The sequence below is a fragment of the Prionailurus viverrinus genome, chromosome B2 (assembly GCF_022837055.1).
Source record: "Prionailurus viverrinus isolate Anna chromosome B2, UM_Priviv_1.0, whole genome shotgun sequence".
Lineage (NCBI taxonomy): Eukaryota > Metazoa > Chordata > Mammalia > Carnivora > Felidae > Prionailurus > Prionailurus viverrinus.
The window spans coordinates 29,371,810-29,391,389 of NC_062565.1; the positions used below are offsets into that span (position 1 = coordinate 29,371,810).

Below are 19,580 nucleotides of genomic sequence, written 5' to 3' on the forward strand. Positions count from 1 at the left end.
ATACCAGGCTTGTAGTCATCCGGGCAGATGGTGACAGCATGCGGCAGCTGCCAGGACAGGAGTGTCACTCTTTCTGGGAGGAAAGTAGACACCCCCTATACCTAGCCTATAACCATTGAATTTCTCCAGCATGGACCCCAATTTAAGAACTAAAACAAAACCAAGCAAGAGCACCTTTGCCCCTAGAGTGCCAAACATTGAATCCCACGGAGGCCTCCCTGCAAAAGGACCCAAATGGAGCTCTGGGGTCAAAGGGTGTGTATTTGGGGGTGTATAGGAGGTTCTCCATCTCACAAGTGCTGCAGGGACTGTGGGCCCCACCACAGCTGCTGATTGTCTCCCTTCCCATTTCTCTCTCCCGCTACAATGCTTACTTGGAAATCTACGGGGGAAATCCTCTGACAAGCTCTCGGGTTGGGCTCTCATTAGAGAAAATTACATAATGAGTGGCAAGGAGGGAATGGTTCCCTCCTCACAAGCTTAATCCCCACATCCCCAGGATAGATCAGTGCCCAAGACCTCTAGGGCTGAAGTGGGCAACAGGTGCAAGGGCAGAGGGGTGAGCCCAGGCAGGGCGGGCCAGGATGGGGGGTGAGGGACAGGGGACCAGAGCAGCCTCCTTCCTTCGCTCTAGGTTCCACTTGGCTGGAGGCTCCTGGATCTCGCTGGGTAACTGAGTGGATTGGTGGTTCAAGGCCAGCCACACCCAGGCGCCCCCTCTACTTGGCCACCGTGAGCACGCCCTTGGATCACGCCCCGCACCGCCAGCCACCCTCGGAGTTGGGGTGCAGTTCCTAGCCCTGGCTTCCTGCCCTGAGAGCCAGATTGACAGGCCTCGGCTTCCTTCCATCTGCGCACCATCCATAATAAAACTAAAGTTTTCGCTGTGCTTTCTTTCACCACATCACGTGCTTCAATCTTCTGTTAACTCTGCGAGTTCTTTCTTACTAAGCTTGTTTGACAGAAGACAAAACCAAGGCTCAGCGAAGAACCTTGTTCAAACCCACACAGCTCCTGGGAGCAGAGTTTTTCTCCCAACACAACTTTACTTTGTCCCTTAGTGGAGCCAGGATCCCTGTAACTTGGCAGCATGATCTAGATGGGTGGGATGTTTATAGGGACCACCTAAGGAAAAAAAGTATAATTGAGGTTTGTGCAAGAAAAGGTCCAGCTCCTTCTTCTGGAGTCCAGGTTCCCCTTTCAGCCCCTTGGACTTCCAGAGTTTTGTTCTTCTGGCCCCACAGGGCAGAAGCACTTTGCCCTCCCTCCCAGCACCCAGACCCCCTTACAGCGGACTGTGCTAGCACTCTCTGTCCACCTGCTCCTGGACAGTGAATGCTGGCACAGTAAGAATATCGAATGATTTGGGACCCAGTCACCCTCATTTTTCTCCCTTCTGCCTGCTACAAAGACCTCTGCTCCAGAAATGAGACATCCCCAGAGAAAACAGGTTTTTGCTGATCTCTGGCCCCAAGGGTGGGTCTCCTTTTCTTCTGACACATTTGATCCCCTTGTTCTCTCTCTCTCCCTGTTCCTATCCCCCTAAATTGCCAGAAGCACCCCTCTCTGTAGAGGGAGGGCCAAAAGTTATGGCTTCCCCTGCTTAGCAGCAACTACAAAGCCCATAGCAATGGCCAAGTGAGACAAGAAAGTAAGCTGGGCATATTGTGGAGCAAGTGTTAGAATCCAAGAATCCAGCTGTTCAAGTCCCTGGCTCCCTACTACCACGGAACTCGTCCCAGTTGATCTTCCTCCTCCCACAACCCTGGCCCTGGCAAGCTTTTAATTCTTCCTGAAACTTCATGTCCTAGTGAGACTCCAGGCATCAACTCATCCTATGTAGTCCATTTCTGCTGTAGAACCCACCATGCTAGATAACAACTTCCAATGTGGATTATTTCAAGATGAAGAGAGGAAAATTATCGCCTGCCTCCTGCATCCTAATGCAGCTTCTCTTTGGAATCCTGGGACCTGGTACATGAATTATCCATCAATCACAGAGGATATGGAAGCCACAGAAAGTCAGGAGACAAAGGTCTCTGTCCGAGGCACTCTGCTTGCATATTCTCATTCTTTTTCTGGAAGCAAAGATGATAAACTTCTTTTCTCCTATTTCTGTGAAAGTCAGTACTGACCCTAGCCCCCATTGACCACAGTTGTGGCCCTCACCTTCACCTTGCAGCAAATCCACCTTTCTCCTCTCCCTCCAACCTTCAACTATAAGCAGGAACACAAATAGCAACTTTATTTTGATTTTTCCCTTAGAATCCTGGAGTGTAATAGCTGCTTGATAAATGTTTTGTATCTAACATGAAAATCCTAGTTTCTATATCATCCTTAATTCCTTATTAGAGTTAGCCTCCAAGTCTGAATAAAGCCAAGGAAAATGAAAATATCCCTACCAGAAATGCTGCCTAAATGTGAATCCTTGGTCAGCTCTCCCTGGATAGAGACACATGCAGAGGGACCACAGAAACCCCAGGGCAGTGGGAACTGTGGATGAAATTAGCCAGAGGAGAAGTAAAGTCTGGGCTCCTATGTTCCTAGCCATTTCACCTGACTTCTCTCTTAGACTCCTCCAGACTTTCAAGTTTCTCTTTTTAAGTATTAAAAACAATGCCAGATAACTCTTCATTTCCACTGTAGGATGGAATGACTAAAAAGGGAGTAGCAGGGTAAGTGTGGAGTTGACAGAAGTAGGCCTGGGTTGGATTAGCAAAAGGACTTTGGGTGGTGTTTTTCTTTTTCTTTTGATATTTATTTCTTGCATCCTCCATCTGCTCCCTCCCAATGACTGTCTCCTGGAGACAGCTGTCTTGCACATTCTGTTCTCTTTCTCCTTCTTGCCTCTCTGTGAACCCCTTCGATTTGAACCATTATTACTGCAGAGGACTTCCAGACTCATCATTAGCCTCTCTTTGCTCTGAAATCCAGTCCTGTATTTCCAGGCTTATTTTTCCCATAGCATCTTCACTTGGATGTCACATCATATCAAACATGAGGCTCATGTATTCGTCCAGCAAACATTTTTGGAGCGTTTCCTCCGTGCTAGATCTGAAGATAACATCAGTGAATAAAGCAAGCAACAGGTCCTGCCTTTAGGTAAAGATCTCACAATCCACCAGGAAAGGCAGATATCACACAAGGAATGACACACAAATACTTATAACTCTTTTAAGTATGCAAAAATACTGGCAAGCACCACCTCATCTTCCCACTATCAGGTCTTCATAGTTTCCCTCATTGGCATTCATTCTTTTCCTCCCTGCTCCCCCTTTACATTGGAGGAGTGTCTCTCCAACCTGGGTTCTGGTTCCCATCCCACACTTCCTGCCTCTCAGTAGGCTTCTCCTCCCCCTCCCACACTGTCTACTTCTCTTTCTCTGGGGTCTGTCCATCAGCATCCAAACAAGCTCTAGAAAAGTGTACACAAGAATCACCTGGAAGAGATTCTACTTGTTTACTTATTTATTTATTAAAAACCATTTATTTATAATTTAGGTATAGTTAATATACAATATTATATTAGTTTCAGGTGTGCAACAGGATGATTGGATATTTGTATATATTGTGACATGATCACCACGATAAGTCTAGTTAACATCCATCACCACATATAGTTACAATTTGTGTGTATGTGTGTGTTGAGAACTTTTAATATCTATGCTCTTTGCAACTTTGAAATATGTGATACAGTATTATTAACTATAGTCACCACGCTGTACATTACACCCCCAGGACTTATATTAAAAAAATTTTTTTTTAACATTTCTTTATTTTTGGGGGGCGAGGGGCAGAGAGAGATGGAGACAGAGAATCAAAAGCAGGGTCTGCGCTGCCAGTGCAAAGCCCAATGTGGAGCTAGAACTCAGGAACCGTGAGATCATGACTTGGGCTGAAGTCAGACACTCAACCAGCTGAGCCACCCAGGCGCCCCAGGACTTATTTATTTTATAATTGGAAGTTTGTACCTTCTGATCCCGTTCATGCATTATGCTCACTCCTAACCCCTGCCTCTGGTGACCACCAATCTGTTCTCTGTAGCCATAAGCTTATTTTGTTTTAGCTTCCACATATGAGATCATACAACATTTGTCTTTGTTTGATTTACTTCACTTAGCATAATGTCTTCAAGGTCCATCCATGTTGTCACAAATGGCAGGATTTCCTTCTTTTTTATGGCTGAATAATATTTCATTCTATATATATGAGATCATTTCTAAAATGCAGGTTTTGGTCCCTGTCCCTTAGGGTTCCTGAATCGGTAAATCTGGGATAGGGGCTGGGATCTGCATTTTAACAAGCTCTTAACCAACCTTGAAGCCTGTGGTCTAGTGACCACACTTTGAAAACTCTGTTCTTCCAGTATCCATCCTTAATAAGCCCATATGTTTCCCAGCTCTACCCTCTGTCATTGCCAAGTTTCTTGAAATAATTCCCTATAAACACAATATTCATTTTCTCATCTCCTACTCACTGTGTGTATATTTCCTTTGCAGATTTTATCAGAGTAATTCATGTAGTTTTTGAAGTCCAGTAGTCCTACAGGCTCATTACAGAAAATAGCCATCTCTGATGCACCCCTCCTTTTCACACCTGATGCCTGCTGTCCAGAGGCAGCAACTTCCAACTTTTAGCTTTTTCTCTTGGTATTTGCACATACAGATTTAAACAACATATTTAGGGGCACCGGCGTGGCTTAGTCAGTTAAGCGTCCAACTTCAGTTCAGGTCACGATCTCATGGTTCGTGAGTTCGAGCCGTTCATCCGGCTCTGTGCTGACAGCTCAGGGCCTGGAGCCTGCTTCAGATTCTGTGTCTCCCCTCTCTCTGCTCCTTCCTTGCTTGCACTCTGTCTCTCTCTCAAAAATAAATAAACATTAAAAATTTTTAGAAAAATAAACAACACATTCATATTATATTGCTATTCCTGGATTTTTAACAAAGATCTTGAATGCATTTTTAATCAGGCTAAATAATATTGTAAGACTCAAAAACTTCTTATCCCAATTTTTCCCCCGGAAAAGATTTAATAATTTATATATATCCAATATCATGGGGAATAAATATCCTTTTCAAAACAAAACATGTTTTTAAAATTCTAATTAATTTTCTTATCAGTTAACTTCATTTTTAGCAGCAATTATTAAATAAAGTGGAAAAAGAAATTCTCTCATAGTAAATTACACAGGCCCAAGAGAGAATATCCACACCTATTATCCTACTTTCTCAGAAAATAATTTATCTAACATCTGGCTCACAAATTTTAAAATCAACTGTGTTAAAACATGACAGCACATGTTAACTCTTGCTTGTGTCTTATGAAAGCACTTATGGAAAGAAAAAAATGTTTCACAGGTAGTGGGCACAAACAGGTGATTTGGGGAATTGGTAACGAAAAATGGCAATCTTTCTTAATTGTAGTGAGGTATGGAATGCTCTTCAACAAGCTCCAAGTCCATGAAATGGTATACCAGAAGTTTTCCTTTTCTTTTTTTGCAAAGCAGAATGCTAGCAGAGTTTTCTGCATATGCACCTTCCGCTTCATCAGTTCTGTGGTAGGGACACTATCAGGCTTGGCCCGTGGTGTCACTGATTTCTTCTTCTTCTTCTTCTTCTTCCTTCTCCTTCTCCTTCTTCCTCTTCTTCTTCCTTTTCCTCCTCCTCCTCCTCTTCCTCTTCAGTCTAATTCTTCTCATTCTCCTCCTCCTCTTCCTCCTTTTTTCCTCAAAATTTTTATTGTGGTAGAACATACATAACAGAAGTTTACCACTTTAACCAATTTTAAGTGAACAGTTCAGTGGCATTAACTACATTCATATGGTTGTGTACCATTGCTGGTGACTTGTTTCTGATTTCTGATTCTGCCTCCCAGAACCATCACACTCAGGCCTGGCTTAGTGTCGTCTCTGTCCAAATACTTGAAACATGGTGAATGGTGAGGGGCAGACCTCTGATGCTGCAGCTTCAGGGTATGTCTTGCTGTTCATACCCTTCCAGAAGCTGATCTAGGGTAGCACAGCTGTTACCTCCATGGACCCTATGTGCTAGACTCTCCTTGACATAGCTTTCTGTAGCCATGTAGTCATTTCTGAATAGGTAAACTAAGACTTGAGCAATTGTTTTCTTATACCCCATTGAATAATTCTTATTGTCCTTATTAATATTTTTTCTTTCTGAATAGAGTGCTGCCCGATCAATTCTTGTGCCAGCAGTCTCAAGGCTTTCCCTAAGCATTCAACTTCCTGTTGGAGTGTTTCTCATTTTCAAACATGTGGGCTGTCTGTTGGTAAAATTGTCCAGAGTTTTCCAGATTGACATTTTCTATGAGCTTTCCAGCTAGTTCCAGTGCCTGCTGTGTTTCAGTTCCTTCAAGGTTGCTCTGTTGGGAGTGCTATTTTCTAGAAATATTGTGCTGGCTTTCTCCATCAGTTGGTAGTTCCTGCATCTCCTTCAACATCATCCCTGCTTGCTCAGAAGCTTTATGTCTCCAGATTCAGAAGTGTTACCATCAGTATCTGGTTGCCATTAAAAAAAAAGCAGTTTTCAAGTATTTATCTGCTTTGATAAGATGCTCCAGCCCTTCATCTTTCTTTTGAGCGACTATTTCCACAGTCTGTCTGAAGGGCAAGACAGCGTCTTCCTTTTGGGCCCTGAAAGAGTCCTAGACAGAGATTCATAGGTTATTTTGTTTCATATATTTTCTGTGTATTTATTCATTGTCTTTCTCCCTTACTTGAATATAAGCTTCATACCTATTTTTTAACACTGTGTCCCATGCCTGGAATCCTATATGCTTTATAGAAGTTTCTTTTTTTTAAATTATTTTTGTAATGTTTATTTATTTTTGAGAGAGAGACAGAGACAGAACATGAGTGGGGGAGAAGCAGAGAGAGAGGGAGACACAGAATCTGAAACAGGCTTCAGGCTCTGAGCTGTCAGCAAAGAGCCTGACGCGGGGCTCGAACTCACAAACTGCGAGATCATGACCTGAGCCAAAGCCGGATGCTCAACCAACTGAGCCACCCAGGCGCCCCTTTACAGACGTTTCTTGAGGAATATTTTTGAAATATGAAAGTGAAGGACTGGGACAGAGAGCACCTATCAGAGAGAAATTTAGATCAATCTCCCAGATTCTTCTCTAACCCATTTCCCCTGCTACTACTTGGTCTAGCATTTTATACTAAAAAGTAACTAAATAAAAGAAAGAAATTATTCCAAAGATTTTCCCTTACCATTTCCTTGTGTCTTTTTACTGAGAGAACTGATACAAACTGCCTATACATCAGTTCTGACCTTCACTAAGAGGTGATGAAGCATTTGGCCTCATCTAAAAGCTACAACCTGACTGCCTTCATTTCATGCGTAACAATCTGTGGGCTCTGCTCAGGCAGGGACAGTATGCTGAAGGTCGCAAAGAATCAAGGGGGGATTTGCACTTGAGGGTCTCAGCTCAAGTGTCCTACCGTTTTGGTGTGACCTCCCCTTTACTTTCACCCAGCTGAGGCAATGCTTCTGGGGATATCTGTCCAGATGACCTCTATGTTTTCAAACAACACATTTTCTCCTTCATCTGAGCTCCAACAATCCTTCGTGTTAGAGAAATGATATGCAGTTTCTGTCTGTGTTGCCTCCTTAACATCTGTTAGATTTTAAGATTCACCTAGGCGAACAGCAACAAAAACCCCACAGAAACCAAAAGACTGAGGATCCTGATTAGTAAAATTCTTGAGGAAAGAAGAGTGTAGAGGTGATTGATCAAACGATTCATTCAACACAGAAGCACAAGTGACTCAGCAGGCGTGCCCACAGCATCCACATTGGGGGGGGGGGGGATTAACTGCAGTCTAGATACCAGTAGTTCTGCTGACTTAAAGGAAACAAGAATGACAAATTTGCACAATATTCTTAATTAAATACAAAAAAATGCAAAAATTAGGGTTATTCCTGAATATAAATTAATGTATTTTAGGGAGGACTACAACTCCTGGGTCCACAATAGCCTCTGAGCCCTCCATACCCTTGATCACAGCTGCCAGGCACACTACCAAGACAACCACAGCCTCAGGAGACACCACAGTGTGTGTGTCCACAATGGGCTCCTCCCACAGGTCCTCAGAGCAACTCAACCTCTCAGGCCATCAAGGTCTCCACCACAGCTTCTGAGACCACACAACCATCACCACAGCCTCTGAGGCACCACACCCTCCACCACAGCATCTGTATCCATCATGACCTCTACCACAGCCTCTGAAACCACCACAGGCTCTGAGACTACCTCAGTCTCCCGTACAGTTTCTGAAACCATGAAGTCCTTCACTACACTGTGCCAATGATGGCCTGCACCCCAGCCTCTGAGACTACCGTGTCCTCCATAATAACCTCTGTGCCTACCATGGTCTACAACTCAGGCTCAAAGATTACAACAGCCTCTGAGACCATCATGGCCTCTACCACCACCTCTGAGACTACGATACCTGCCAACACAGCCTCTGATATCAGTACAGTTTCCACCAAAGCCCTTGTGACAATTTTGAAGTCTATGCCTTCTGCAGTCACCCCAATAACTGCTGACACCACAGCATCTCTGTCCTTCACAGCCTCTGAGAGCACTGCTCCCTCCGTGATGACATCTGTGCCCACCACAGTCTTCACTACAACCTCTGAAATCATCACAGGTCCTAGAGCCACCATAGACTTCACCGCAGCTCAAACACCACTGCAGAGTCTGTGTCCACCACAGGCTCTGAGATCACCATGTCCACAGAGGCCTCTTCCTTTGCCTCTGAAATCTCCATAAGCGTGGACACCACCATAGCTTCTACTATAGCTCCTGAGATCATCACACCTTCCACTACAATTTCTGTGCCAACTACAGCCCTCAGCATAGCCTCTGAAGTCACCATAAGTTCTTCAACTACCCTAGTCTCTCAAATAACTTCTGAGGCCCTCAGGTCCACCATTGCAGCATCTGTGCCAATGATACCCTCTATCCCAGACTTTGAGGCTTCTGGGGCCTTTACCAAGGTCTCTGAGACCACCACAGCCTCCACAATTACATCTCTGCCCACCACAGGCTCTAAGAACACAGCTTTGGGGACCACCATGGCCTCCACCACCACTTCTGAGACCACCATGGCATCTACCACCACTGCTGATACCACTAAGGCCACCACTGATCTCTCTGACAGCAGTGTGGTGTCTACCTTGGCCTCTGAGGCAATGACAGTATCCACTGAAGTCTCTGACACCAGAAGAATCTGTGCCCTCCGCAGCTATTCCAATGTCTGGAGAGACCCTAACTGTCTCACCTACAGCTTCTTCTTTTTTCTTTAACTCACCCCTTTATTTTAAAAAAATTTATTTATTTATTTTGAGAGTGAAAAGGAAAGAGAGAGAAAGTGTTTAAGTAGGGGTGGGACAGGCAGAGAGGGAGAGAATCCCAAGCAGGCTATGTGCTGTCAGCATGGAGCCTGATGTGGGGCTCAAACTCACAAACTGTGAGATCACGACCTGAGCAGAAATCAAGAGCCTGCACCTAACCAACTGAGCTACCCAGGCGCCCCTCAACGACAGCTTCTATGGGCACCACAGTTTCTTTCTCAGAATCCGGATCCATCATATATTCTTCAACAGATTCTGGCAACACCGAAGCTTCCACCTCACCTTTTGGACCTACCACAGCCTCAGAGGTCACCACACCTTTTACTTTGGCCTTATCACCTACCTTGGCCTTTACCTCTGCCTCTGAAGTCCCCACAGTCTCCATTAGTGTCTCTGGACCTTTCATGGTCTCTTCTATCACCTTGGTGCCCACCAAGGTCACTGACTTTTCTACTCAGACCATCACCAACACAGCTTTATTGGGTACTGACCACCATATCTTCTCTAAGCACACACATTTACCTCCAGTGACAACCATCACCTTTTTGCCTGTTTCTGTCATTTCTGCTCTAGACTCTAGTCAAGCCACCACTCCTATTAGATATAATTCTGTTCCCTCTTTTTGAATCTTACTTATTTCTGTTCTGGTCTCACTTTCTTTTGTTCAGTGTTCCTCATTTCCATCCCAATCAGATTCTTTGCAAATAACCGCCCCCCCCCCAACCCCAACACACACACATTAATTATATTCCATCACTTGTGCCTAGAGGGAACTCACCTCAACTGCGACAAACATCTCAGTTTGTTAGATGCTATCACTTCTGTGCCAAGCCCAATCAGCTCTGTCCCACCCACCGCCTGTGACATGCCACCTCATCTTCAATGTATTGAGCGCTGGCCCAGGGGCTGCTAACTACACTTCATGGACCAAATCTGGCCTGTTACCTGCTTTCTCAAATGAGGTATTATTGGAGCGCAGGTGCACGTACTCCTTTACGTCTATAGCTGCTTTCCAGCTACTTTGCATACTTGTGAGAGAGACTTTGTGACTCAAATAGCTTAAACATATGCCACCTGACAACGCTTTACAAGAAGAAGTTTGCCAACCCTTGCTCCAAGGTTGATTAAGACCAAAGTGATTTTTTTAATATTCTTCCACTTGCTCTGAATAAAATCACCTCTGCACTTGCCATCAGCACTCATGGAGAATGTGATTCAACCCATTTTGTTCTGAGCCACTCACTGCTATTCCAGTGACTGACACTGCTCTTGTATCAGGGTAACCACTTCCAGTCTAAGCACAATCCTTGCTGCCAATGCCACCTGCTGTATGTATTAGTTCCCCCCGCCTTACTCTGAGCCAGCCTCTCCTGTCCCTAGGGCCAGCCTCCTCCCTGTGGGTCAGGTTCTTCCACATAAGTTCTGAGCACACTCACCTCACCTTTGTTGACCACCACGATTGTGTTAGATTATGTAACCTGTGCTCCCAGCCATGGCCACTGTCTCACCCCTGAGTAAATCTGAGTCCATCATCCCGTCTTCCAGCAATGTCCTTATGCCCAGTTGAGTACATCACAAGAATATCAGACTCTGCCCCTTTTATCCCGGCCCACCTTCTCTATTTGGGTGATCACTTCTAAAATTGAATAAATCTTCTCCTACATCAATCACAGTCACATTTCCTCAGTCTTAGCCTTCACCGTCACCAGTGGACATAGTCTACGTCCTCTTCTCTAAGACACTCACCTCTGCTCTGGGGACCATGGCCTCAGGTGAATCACTTTCTAACATCTCTCCTCTCACCACAACAGCTCTTCTCAAACCACCACTCCCATTAGTGGGTTATATCAACCTTTCTTCTCTAAGTACACCCGCCTCCCTTTTGATTACCTGTTTCCTAGGCACCAGGACTCTGGAGTCAGGAAAACTACCTCCCCCCACCCCGTCACCATGGCCCTTGCAACGGACTCTACACCCCCTGCCACCAGGAATATTGTCCCCGAGAGAGCCCCAAATGCTCTGACCTGGGCACATCCACTGTTGGAGCACCATCTACCACCTCTGTTCCAGGTACCAGGAACACCAGGATGAGATCCACCCAGGAGTCAATCTCCACTCCTCCCCCCAAATAGGCCCAGTCACCACAGGCACAAACACAGTTACCAAGAGTCAAATGCCAACAAATGAGAGTAAACAAGTGGATATTTGCACCCCTGGGGCATCATCCTCATCTGTCTAGAGTTGTAGTGACTATTGGACTGTTAGTGGGACTGAGTTTCTGTATGGTGAGTTACTGTGAGTAGAGATGCAGGAACCACCTACATGATGGATCATGAGTGGGATAGGATAATGAGAATAGAACTGCTAGGATGTTCAGGACAGGAAAGCAGTTTGTGGAGATCACATACACCCTAGCCCAGTCAACACAAGAGCAGCAGGAGCACACCTGTAGTCTCACAAAGTCAGCTTTGTAAGGTCATTGCAATAAGAGAAACTGTACACCAGAGAGACTAAGGAGCTTGGTACCAAACTAAGGAAAAGAGTCCTTATAGTATTGGGGGAGTGTGGAGTTTGGGTCAAAGTTAAATGAAGCAGAGTGTTCTTAAGCTCACAACTATGCAGGATGAGTACAGGGTCAACAACTGCTCCAGACTGTGAACTGGACTCGGTTTCCTTTGGGATGACAAAGTTACAATAGATGGTAAATGCTGTATAGTTGAACCCTCACAGTAAATAATCTGCATAACTTTAGTCTCCCCCAAAACTTAACTACTAACAGCCTACTGTTGACTGGAAGTCATACCCATAACATAAATAATTAACACATATTTTGTATGTTGTATGTATTATATACTGTATTCTAAAAATAAAATAAGCTACAGAAAAGAAAATGTTAAGAAAATTCTAAGGATGAGAAAATAGATTTACAGTATTGTACTATATTTATTAAAAATTCTTCATATAAGTGGACCAGCACTGTTCAAACCTATGCTGTTGAAGGGTCAAATGTATTCAGAAACTCTTATCTGCCCCTTGGTTGGAAATTGAAACTATTTCTCTGTGTTAAAGTAACTTAGATTCTCCAGACAAGAATAAGATTTGCTTCTTACTAATATAATTTCAAACAGGAAATTTGTGATAGTCTATGTGTTTAGAGAATCAAATTTTTCATTGACAAAGTCACTGAAAGTAAGTCACTGAAATATGGGGGCTGTTATGAAGGCTTACAGCTGCAATGTGTCTTTGGGGAAAATATTCTTTCCTGTGAACCTTGCAGCTGGCTTTATCCATGTTGTCATTCCAGCCTGAGGAATGGCAGGACAGACTGTTACTTTCTCAGTGTGTTTTTCATTTTCCCAAATAGCATGATATAAAGACCATGAGAGAGGGAAAGACAGAAAATGTGAATTAAAGATGTAGTGAGAAGCAGTAAAAGGAAGAAGAAAGGTGAAGTGGAGTCTATGGGAGAGGTAAGTGTATGAGTCTATGTGCTGTGAATGGAAGACAGTCAAGAATACAAGGGCAAGCTTATATTTTATAAGGTTGTTGAAAACAATAGCACTGGAAAAAGGATCTTTAGAAAGTGATGAACATTTGAACTCCCAACAGGTTTTTCATTTCCATGGCAGATGTTGCTTCTGAAGGTGAGGGGGTGAAGATGTGTTCTTTCCCCCTCCTTTTGTGATTTTACCCAAGTGAAAGGAAATTCACTTTTCTAGGTACCTCTTAGCACAGCTCAAACAGGCTGGACATTTCAAAATACTTCACTAAATACTAAAAGGGCAGATAAGAAGGAAATACCCTTCTCAAGGACAGAAACCACAAAAACACCCACTGTTTTGTAGGGGAGGCTTCTGATGCTCTGAGAAGTGACATGTTTTGAGGCTCAGAGCCCCCTGCAGTTCTGTGTGGTGTGATGCCCACATACTAGCAGCAGACTGCATCCCTGCATTCTATTCTCTATCCTGGTCTTAATCTTCTATTTTAATGTATTTTTCTTGTTTTATCTTTAAAAATATATTTATAATTTCCTCTTTTGGTTTTATGTATTCCTTGAAGTCGTCTTCAGCATTTCTAGAGTGACCCACAAAAATAAATGAGAAATTTACACACTAGCCACAAATGGCTGGCATAATTTCCAATTGGTTTACTTGAGTTTCTTACCTCGGAATCTTGATTGTTCACCATGGTGACAACAAAATACAACTTTCCAGCCATGAGCAATTCTTCAAATGTTTAAAATAAAGATGTAATAGGACCACCTGGGTGGCTTAGTCGTTGAGCGTCTGACTCTTGATTTTGGCTCAGGTCACGATCTTAGGGTCGTGGAATAGAGCCTCGCATTGAGGCTCACTCAGCATGGAGCCTGGTTAAGATTCATTCTCTCTCCTTCTTCTCTCTTTTTCTCTCCCTCTCTCTCCCCCTCAGCTCCTCTCTCTCCCTCTCTCTCTCTCTCTCAAAAAAAGATAAAGATGTAACAATAATAACTAGCACTTTATTAACTATTTACTAGGTGCAAGGTCCAGAGCTGAGAGTGCAAAATAGCCGTGTCCTTCTTTTATTCTGTATAACCACCTTGGGGGAACATACTTTTATTATTCCATTTCACAGACTAGGACACTAGAGTCAGAGACTAAGGTAGCTTGCTGAAGGTCACAGGGCAAGGCTCCAATCCAAGTCAGCTTGACTGAAGAGCCCATGCTCTTAGCTACAGTTTAAAGCCAGTTCTTCAACTTTTGGCTCTTCATGGGCCTTCCCTTATCTTTTTAAATTTATTTTATTTTGTTATTTTATTTTATTATTTTTATTTTTTAATTTTATTTTTTAAATTTACATCTAAATTAGTTAGCATATAGTGTAACAATGATTTCAGGAGTAGATTCCTCAATGCCCCTTACCCATTTAGCCCATCCCCGCTCCCACAACCCCTCCAGTATCCCTCTGTTTGTTCTCCATATTTAAGACTCTCTTATGTTTTGTCCCCCTCCCTGTTTTTATATTATTTTTGCTTCCCTTCCCTTATGTTCATCTGTTTTGTATCTTAAAGTCCTCATATGAGTGAAATCATATGATATTTATCTTTCTCTGACTAATTTCGCTTAGCATAATACCCTCTAGTTCCATTCATGTAGCTGCAAATGGCAAGATTTCATTCTTTTTGATTGCTGAGTGATACTCCATTGTATATATATACCACAACTTCTTTATTCATTCATCCATCGATGGACATTTGGGCTTTTTCCATACTTTGGCTATTTTTGATAGTACTGCTATAAACATGGGGGTGCATGTGTCCTTTCGAAACAGCATACCTGTATCCCTTGGATAATTACCCAGTAGTGCAATTGCACCACTTAAGGTGGTTCTATTTTTAATTTTTTGAGGAGCCTCCATACCGTTTTCCAGAGTGGCTACAGCAGCTTGCATTCCCATCAGCAATGCAAAAGAGATCCTCTTTCTCCTCATCCTTGCCAACATCTGTTGTTGCCTGAGTTGTTAATGTTAGCCATTTTGACAGGTATCAGGTGGTATCTCATTGTGGGTTTGATTTGTATTTCCCTGGTGATGAGTTATGCTGAGCATTTTTTTCATGTGTCGGTTGGCCATCTGGATGTCTTCTTTGGAGAAGTGACTATTTATGTCTTTTGCCCATTTCTTCGCTGAATTATTTGTTTTTTGGGTGTTGAATTTGATAAGTTCTTTATAGATTTTGGATACTAACCCTTTATCTGATATGCCATTTGCAAATATCCTCTCCCATTCTGTCGGTTGCCTTTCAGTTTTGTTGATTGTTTCCTTCACTGTACAGAATCTTTTTATTTTGATAAGATCCAAGTAGTTCATTTTTGCTTTTGTTTCCCTTGCCTCTGGAGATGTGTTGAGTAAGAAGTTGCTGCAGCCGAGGTCAAAGAGGTCTTGCCTGCTTTCTCTTTGAGGTTTTTGATGGCTTCCTGTCTATGTTTAGGTCTTTCATCCATTTTGAATTTATTTTTCTGTATGGTGTAAGAAAGAGGTCGAGGTTCATTCTTCTGCATGTCGCTGTCCAGTTTTCCCAGCACCACTTGCTGAAGAGACTGTCTTTATTCCATTAGATATTCTTCACTGTTTTGTCAAAGATTAGTTGGCCATACATTTGTGGGTCCATTTCTGGGTTCTCTATTCTGTTCCATTGATCTGAGTGTTCTTGTGCCAATACCATACTGTCTTGATGATTACAGCTTTGTAGTATAGCTTGAAGTCTGGGATTGTGATGCCTCCTGCTTTGGTTTTCTTTTTCAAGATTGCTTTGGCTATTCAGGGTCTTTTCTGGTTCCATACAAATTTTAGGATTATTTGTTCTAGCTCTGTGAAGAATGCTGGTTTTATTTTGAAAGGAATTGCATTGAATATGTAGATTGCTTTGGGTAGTATCAACATTTCAACAATATTTGTTCTTCCTATCCAGGTGCATGGAATATTGTTCCATTTTCTTGTGTCTTCTTCAATTTCTTTCATAAGCTTTCTATATTTTTCAGTGTATAGATTTTTTTTTTACCTCTTTGGTTAGATTTATTCCTAGGTATTTTATGGTTTGTGGTGCAACTGTAAATGGGATCGATTCTTTGATTTCTCTTTCTGTTGCGTCAATGTTGGTGTATAGGAATGCAACCGATTTCTGTGCATTGATTTTATATCCTGAAACTGCTGAATTCATGAATCAATTCTAGCAGTTTTGTGGTGGAATCTTTTGGGTTTTCCATATAGAGTATCACGTCATCTGCAAAGAGTGAAAGCTTGACTTTCTCCTGGATGATTTGGATGCCATTTATTTCTTTGTGTTGTCTGATTGCGGAGGCTAAGACTTTTAATACCATGTTGAATAACAGTGGTGAGAGTGGACATCCCTGTCTTGTTCCTGACTTTAAGGGGAAAGCTCTCAGTTTTTCTCCATTGAAGGTGATATTAGCGTTGGGTCATTCATATATGGCTTTTATGATCTCGAGGTATGCTCCTTCTATCCCTACTTTCTTGAGGGTTTTTATCAATAAAGGATGCTGTATTTTGTCAAATGCTTTCTCTGCATCTATTGAGAGGATCGTATGGTTCTTGTCCTTTCTTTTATTGATGTGATGAATCACGTTAATTGTTTTTCAGATATTAAACCAGCCCTGCATCCCAGGTCTAAATCTCACTTGGCCGTGGTGAATAACTTTTTAAAAGTATTGTTGGATCCGGTTGGCTAATATCTTGTTGAGGATTTTTGTATCCATGTTTTCAGGGAAACTGGTCTATAGTTCTCCTTTTTAGTGGGGTCTCTGGTTTTGGAATCAAGGTAATGCTGGCTTCATAAAAAGAAGAAAGTTTCCAGTTTTCCTTCCATTTCTATTTTTTGGAACAGCTTCAAGAGAATAGGTGTTAACTCTTCCTTAAATGTTTGGTAGAATTCCCCAGGAAAGCCATCTGCCCTGGACTCTTGTTTTTTGGGAGATTTTTGATTGCTAATTCAATTTCTTTACTGGTTATGGGTCTGTTCAAATTTTCTATTTCTTCCTGTTTCAGTTTTGGTAGTGTATATGTTTCTAGGAATTTGTCCATTTCTTTCAGATTGCCCATTTTATTGGCATATAATTGATCATAATATTCTCTTATTATGGTTTTTATTTCTGCAGTGTTGGTTGTGATCTCTCCTCTTTCATTCTTGATTTAATTTATTTGGGTCCTTCCTTTTCTTTTTGATCAAATTGGCTAGAGGTTTATCAATTTTGTTAATTATTTTGAATAACCAACTTCTGGTTTCATTAATCTGTTCTACTGTTTTTTGGTTTTTGGTTTTTTGGTTTTGATAGCATTAATTTCTGCTCTAATCTTTATTATTTCCTGTCTTCTGCTGGTTTTGGGGTTTATTTGCTGTTCTTTTTCCAGCTCCTTAAGGCATAAGGTTAGGTTGTGTATCTGATATCTTTCTTCCTTCTTTAGGAAGGCCTGGATTACTATATACTTTCCTCTTATGGCCGCCTTTCCTGCATCCCAGAGGTTCTGGGCTGTAGTGTTACCATTTTCATTGTCTTCCATGAACTTTTAGATTTTCTCTTTAACTTCTTGGTTAGCCCATTCATTCTTTTGCTAAAGAATGTTCTTCAGTCTCCAAGTATTTGTTACCTTTCCAAATTTTTTCTTGTGGTTGATTTCGAGTTTCATAGCGTTGTGGTTTGAAAATATGCATGGTATGATCTTGAGTTTTTTGTACTTGCTGAGGGCGTATTTGTGTCCCAGTACATGGTCTATTCTGGAGAATGTTCCATGTGCACTGGAGAAGAATGAGTATTCTGCTGCTTTAGGATGAAATGTTCTGAATATATCTGTTAAGTCCACCTGGTCCAGTGCGTCCTTCAATGTCATTGTTTCCTTGTTGATTTTTTGATTAGATGATCTTTCCCTTGCTGTGAGTGGGGAGTTGAAGTCTCCTACTATTATGGTGTTACTATCAATGGCTTTCTTTATGTTTGTGATTAATTAATTTATATATTTCGGTGTCTCCACATTTGGCACATAAATATTTACAAGTGTTAGGTCTTCTTGGTGGATAGACCCCTTAATTATGATATAATGCCCTTCTTCATCTCTTGATACAGTCTTTATTTTAAAGTCTAGATTGTCTGATATAAGTATGGCTACTCTGGCTTTCTTTTGTTGACCATTAACATGACAGATGGTTCTCCATTCTGTAAACAGAATATAGATGGATCTTGTTTTCTTATCTAGTCTTTTACTCTATGTCTTTTGATTGGAGCATTGAGTCCATTGACTTTTAGAGTGAGTACTGAAAGATATGAATTTATTGCCATTATGTTGCTTGTAGAGTTGGAGTTTCTGGTGGTGTTCTCTGGTCCTTTCTAATCTTTGTTGCTTTGGGTATTTATTTATTTATTCATCTTTTCTCCCCTCTGAGAGTCCCCCTTAAAATTTCTTGCAGGGCTGGATTAGTGGTCACAAACTCCTTTAATTTTTGTTTTTCTGGGAAACTTTTTATCTCTCCTTCTATTTTGAATAAGAGCTTCTCTGGGTAGAGAATTCTTGGCTGCATATTTTTCTGATTCAGCACATTGAATATACCCTGCCACTCTTTTCTGGCCTGCCAAGTTTCTGTGGATAGGTCTGCTACAAACCTGACCTGTCTTCCCTTGTACGTTAAGGACTTTTTTCCTCTTGCTGCTTTCATGATTCTCTCCTTGTCTGAGTATTTTGTGAATTTGACTATGATATGCCTTGTTGATGGTCGGTTTTTGTTGAATCTAATGGGAGTCCTCTGTGCTTCCTGTATTTTGATGTCTGTGTTTTTTCCCATGTTAGAAAAGTTTTCTGCTATGATTTGCTGACATAACCCTTGTACTCTTATTTCTCTCTCTTCCTCTTCTGGGACCCCTATGACTCTGATGTTCCTTTTTAATGAGTCACTGGTTTCTCTAATTCTTAAATTGTGCTCTTTTGCCTTAATCTCCCTCTTTTTTCTGCTTCATTATTCTTCATAAGTTTGTCCTTTATATTGCTGATTCTCTGTTCTGCCTCATCCATCCTTGCCGCTGTGGCCTCCATTTGAGATTGCAGCTCAGTTATAGCATTTTTTATTTCATCCTGACTAGCTTTACTTCTGTTATCTCCGCAGAAAGGGATTCTAATCTATTTCCGACTGCAGCTAGTATTCTTAATATCGTGATTCTAAATTCTCGTTCAGACATCTTGCTTGTATCTGTGTTGGTTATGTCCCTCACTGTCGTTTCTTCCTGCTCTTTCTTTTGGGGTGAATTCCTTCATTTTGTCATTTTTAAGGGAGAAAAGGAATTAATGAGGTAGAAAAAATTAAAATTTAAAAATATTAAAATTTAAAAATATTAAAATTAAAAAATTAAAAACAAACATACACACACAAAATTGAATAAATGATGCTAGATCCTAGGTGTGTTTTGGTCTGGGTGTGAAAGGGGCTTGATAGATTAGAGAAAAAAGGGGGGCAGGGGAGAAAAATCATTTGAAAATTTGAAAAAATGAATACACTGAAGTAGACTAAAATAAAATGATGGAAATAAAATAGTATTTGAAAAAATTTACACAAAAGCAACAAATATAGTAAAAAACATTAAGAAAAATACTTTTCAATGTTTTTTTTTTTAATTTATTTTTGGGACAGAGAGAGACAGAGCATGAACGGGGGAGGGGCAG

The 19,580-nt window shown here is 41.8% G+C and overlaps 1 pseudogene; it reads right to left on the reverse strand.

Moving 5' to 3' along the window:
• Positions 1-5,805: 5,805 nt before the first annotated feature.
• LOC125166415 (gamma-soluble NSF attachment protein-like) lies at positions 5,806-8,815 on the reverse strand (annotated as a pseudogene).
• Positions 8,816-19,580: the final 10,765 nt, after the last annotated feature.